Genomic DNA, 5,194 nt, shown 5'->3' with positions numbered 1-5,194 from the left:
GATTCTGATCCAGGATGCACCTCAAAGTGACCGTGAGGATCATACATGAGTTCTACCTAAAGCAGACAAATAGGGTACCTGGCACGCGGTGGACACTCCTGAAATTCAGCTTCGGATTTTGGTGGAACATTAAATTAAACGTTGTGTTGTGTAGAAAGAAACTGCCACATGGAAAGCACCCAGTAGGAGCAAATTCTCCTTCTCCTTTTCAAGGTGAATGTAAAATGTTCATTTTAAAACCAAATTCTGCCTAGGTTGAGGCCCTGTCCCTTCTGGCTGTCCATGACCCAGGGTCACCGAGGGTCCCTGAGGAGCGGCTTTTCTCCCCTCCCCCACTCCCTGGTTTCTCTTCCCTGGCCCTGCTCCTTGCCTCCCACCACCAGCCTCAGAGTTGCTGAGACCCCCTGGGAGCAGAGGGCATTCAGGAGTCTGTGTACCTCTGTCTTGGAGAGCCTTACGTTTGCACCGAGAGGGCACACAGAGGTCCAGGAACCAACCTGCCTGGCCTTCATCTAGTCACCCCCTCCCCCCATCAACCACCACCCCACACTCATCTGCCTCACTGGATGAGGCCCACTGGGGAGCAGATCTGCACCCAGAAGAAATGCAGTCCTGGGGTGGGATGTTGCTAAGAGGGTTCCTTACCTGCCGCAGCCTGATTTCTTTATAGAAGGTGAAGATCTCTGGTCCACTTCAGTCAACCTTCCCGGCAGCTGTGAGGCAGGAGGCTCTGCTCATGAACCCTGGGACCTCCGGGTGGCCTCTCACCAGCTTTGGATACAATCAGAGTTCTCCACGGCAACAGCCAACACACCCCATCACCTTCTGACCCTGACCCCTCCCTCACAGTGTCAGAGACCCTGCCCTATACATGCCTCCTCATGGTAACATAGATCCTGCCCCCAATGCCAGCCCCCTAAGTAGCATAGATTCCGCCCTGAAATACCCCTGCCCTCCACCAGTCTGAGAGCACTTCCTCCCCTCAGATCCAGCTCCACACCTGTCCCAAGGGGGAGCTAACATTCTTGCATTAATGCCAACCTAGTATGGCCACCTGTGTTCTGTGTCCTCGGCCTTAACTTTCTCGTTGGAGAAACAGCCTTTTTCACTTGTTCTCCATTGTTGGGGATGACGTATTTAAGATCATTTAAAAATAAAAGTGGAGGAACTGTGGCTCAGGCGTCTCCCATGGAGCCGGGTGGCCATTGTGGATGTGGTTTCAGACACATTCTTGCATCAACTCCTGAATTTTCTGAACTATCTCAAACTCAAGGACATCATCAGCTGTTTTCAAAACAATATCTGCTAGCAGCTGCCAGTTGCAACCTTATGGTCTCAGGGTCTCCCCTAGTAACTATGCAACCATTTTGGGCCCCAACCAATCCGTGCTTAACAAGCACCCTTACTTCGTGCCAGCTCCAATCCTAATTCTTGGCAAACAACTTATGTAATTTTATGGGTTTTGCGTATATAAGCCTCCTTCATTTTGTGGTCCAGTGGAACACAATTCAAGTGCTTTTTGAATCTGTGTCTCCTGGGCTACAGTCCTCATTTTGGCTCACATGAAACTCTCCTCTATCCCTTATTATAAATTGTTTATTGATTATTTACATCAACATTGTTTTCCATCCATTTCATGTGATGAAGGGCAGGGGGTCTCAGACTCTATCTCCTCCAAACAAAATAAGAGTGATGGACCGTGTACTGAGCACCTACTATGTTCCTAATCCTTGTGTATGACCTTGTGAAGAGTCTTCTCTTGCTCATTTTATAGATGGGGAAGCCAGCTCAGAGAAGGGCAGTGACCTGCCTAAGGTCTAAACACCTAAAGTTCTCTCTGGTCTTCTGCTCACCACGCCTCCTTGGGTGGCATTTAGTGAAAGGAATATTAACTATCTTTGACCAGAGAGAAATTTGCACGATTTTGTAAGTTTCAGAGCAAAAGACCCTCAGCTGTGAACTGAGGTCTGTGGACAGTAGCTTATAGGGAGGGATGAGGAAGGCAGAGATCCATGGAGAGGTACATTCTCTGTCTCCAGTTATGAGTTCCCAGCACTTCTGCTAAGAGGAACCTTGGATGCAATCTCAGATGGGCTTTTGCCCTCCATTTCCTTTGCACAAGGCCAGATTCTGGCTTCCAGGAGAGGCTGGGAATATAGTAGGCTCCTTTATGGAGAGCAGGTATTGATGCGTCAGCATGGCTGGGCACTTTCTGCCGTAGAAGGGCAGATATATGACTACCAAGACATGTCCCAGGATGAGAGTACCCATCCTTCCCTGACCTCTAGAGTAAAACTCCCAAAGGCTCAGGGCCTGTCATCATGACTCAGCACCAAGGGACCTCCTTCTGGGGTTTCTGTTTTAAGGGTTTAATGTATATGAAAGTGTTTTGAAATGTAGAAAGAGCTATACAAATACTGATATAGAAAGTTGAGGCTTGAAACTATAAAATTCCTAGAAGAAGACGTATGGGAAAATCTTCATAACATTGGTTTTGCCAATGATTTCATGGATATGACACTGAAAGAACAGGCAACGAAAGCCAAAATAGACATCAAACTAAAAGCCTTCTGCAAAGCAAAGGAAACACTCAACAGGGTAAAAATGCACCCCAGAGAATGGGAGAAAGTATTTGCAAATCTTATGTCTCATAAGGGGTAATATCCAAAATATGTAAGGGACTCCTACTACCCAATAGCAAAAAAACAAATAACCTTTTTAATAAACGGGCAAAGGACTTGAACTGAGGTTTTTGAAAAGAAGACATACAATGGCCAACAGCTATATGAAAAGGTGCTCAGCACCACTAATCATCAGGGGAATGCAAACCAAAACCACAGTGAGATATCACATCATACCTGTTAGGATGGCCATTATCAAACAAACAAAGTCTGGCAAGGATGTAGAGAAATTGGAACGCTGTGCACTGTTTCTGGGAATGTAAAATGGTGCAACTATTAGGGAAAACAGTATGGAGGTTCCTAAAAAAATTAAAAATAGAACTAACATATGATCCAGCAATCCCACTTCTAGGTATTTATCTGAAAGAACTGAAAGCAGGATCTTAAAAAGATGTCTGCACACATGTTCATTTCAGCATCATGCACAATAGCCAAGAGGTAGAAGCAACCTAAATGTCAATCGATAGATAAATGAATAAAGAAAATGTGGTATATACATACAATGGAATATCATTCAGTCATAAAAAAGATGGATAAACCTTATGCTAAGTGAAACAAACCAGTCACAGAATGAGAAATACTGCATGATTCTACTTATATGAGGTATCTAGAGTAATCAACCTCATAGAAACAGAGAGTAGAGTGGTGGTTGCCAGGGGCTGGGGGAGTTGCCAGAGGGAAATGGGGAATTGCTGTTTAATGGGTATAGAGTTTCAGTCATGGATGAAAAATTTCTAGAAATCCCTGTACAACATTGTGCATATAGTTAACAATATGATACTGTACACTTATGAATTTGTTGAGGGTAAATCTCATTTTATGTGTGTGTGTTTTTACCACAATTGAAAAAAAAAAAAAGAGGCTAAGTGATTTACTCAAAATTCAAAAGCTAATCAATGTGGTCTCATTTTGGGTTTTTTCCCATTATTATAGTGTAACTCATGAAACATTGTGGTCAAATATATTCTTTACTCATTCAATAATTTTTTTTTTTTTTTGGCCACACTGCATGGCATGCGGGATCTTAGTTCCCTGACCAGGAATCAAATCTGCACCCCCTGCAGCGGAAGCATGGTGCCCTAACCACTGGACTGCCAGGGAATTCCCCATTAAAGAAATATTTATTGCACGTCCACTATGTGCCAAACATTGTTTTAGATGCTGGAGATATGACAATGAACAAAACAGACATAAATGCTGATCCTTGTTGAATTTTAATTCTAGTGCTGGGAAGATTAAAAAAAAAAAAAAAAGACAAATGTGTTTATAGTGTATTAGAAGGTGATAAACTAAGCCCGCATCCCAGCTAGCCAAGTGACCCCTCCACACCTTCCGCTAAGGTTTCAACAGACCTCACTGAAAGGCCATGTCAAATGGAACATGCCATGGAAACCATGATGCTCACGTTTCACAAATTTGCTGGGGATAAAGTCTACTTTACAAAGGAGGACCTGAGGATACTCATGGAAAAGGAGTTCCCTGGATTTTTGGAAAATCAAAATATTGAAGGACCTGGACCAGTAGTAAGATGGTTAAGTGGGCTTTCAGAGCTTCTTTTTGCTAAATGCTGGGCTCACTATTGCGTGCGATGACTATTTTGTGGTACACATGAAGCAGAAGAGAAAGAGGAAGGCAGCATGGAGCAATTACTCCCACCATGATTAGAGTTCTCCCACTGGGGCGCTTAAGGAATCTGTCCCATAGCTTCCTCCTGTATGAGGATTTCATGAGCAGATAGGGCCCCTTAGAAAATGTACGAATAAAATCCAACTCCCATTTGACAAGCAGAGAAAGCAGAGTCAGTTAAAGCCAGATAAGCTTTTTTTAAAAAATAAATGTATTTATTTATTTATGGCTGCATTGGGTCTTCGTTGCTGTGCGCACGCTTTCTCTAGTTGTGGCGAGCGGGGGCTACTCTTCGTTGCTGTGCACGGGCTTCTCATTGCGGTGGCTTCTCTTGTTGCGGAGCATGGGCTCTAGGCGCACGGGCTTCAGTAGTTGCGGCTCGCAGGCTCTAGAGCACAGGCTCAGTAGTTGTGGTGCACGGGCTTTGTTGCTCCGCGACATGTGAGATCTTCCTGGACCAGGGATCGAACCCGTGTCCCCTGCATTGGCAGGCGGATTCTTAACCACTGCACCACCAGGGAAGTCCCAGATAAGCTTTTGATTTTTATATTGGTCACATCCTCTTGCCCTCAATAAACAACTTCCTTTTTTTCGTTCCTAAAAAGATGGTGATATGATAAATGCTAAGAAGGAAAATAAAGCAGGGGAGGGAGATAGGGAGTACAGGGGGAGGCGGTCCACTTTAAATAGGTAGAGGGCATAGCAAATGCAAAACCCCTTGGGCAGGATTGTGTCAAGTGCAGAGCAAGGCACCCCTGCGGCTGGAGCAGAGCGAGAGAGTGAGTGAGGAGGAGGATGGTGAGAGATGAGGTTAGAGGAGCAAAGGGCAGGGGGCAGGGCTTTCCTGGGACCTCTCTGGCTGCCGTATCAAGAAGAGGCAGTGAGGA

The 5,194-nt window shown here is 45.0% G+C and overlaps 1 pseudogene; it reads left to right on the top strand.

The window, feature by feature from the left end:
* Positions 1–4,054: 4,054 nt before the first annotated feature.
* LOC133096645 (protein S100-A10-like) lies at positions 4,055–4,346 on the top strand (annotated as a pseudogene).
* Positions 4,347–5,194: the final 848 nt, after the last annotated feature.

Source organism: Eubalaena glacialis, chromosome 8 (genome assembly GCF_028564815.1).
Source record: "Eubalaena glacialis isolate mEubGla1 chromosome 8, mEubGla1.1.hap2.+ XY, whole genome shotgun sequence".
In the NCBI taxonomy this organism is placed as follows: domain Eukaryota; kingdom Metazoa; phylum Chordata; class Mammalia; order Artiodactyla; family Balaenidae; genus Eubalaena; species Eubalaena glacialis.
This window is presented reverse-complemented; position numbering and strand designations above follow the sequence as displayed.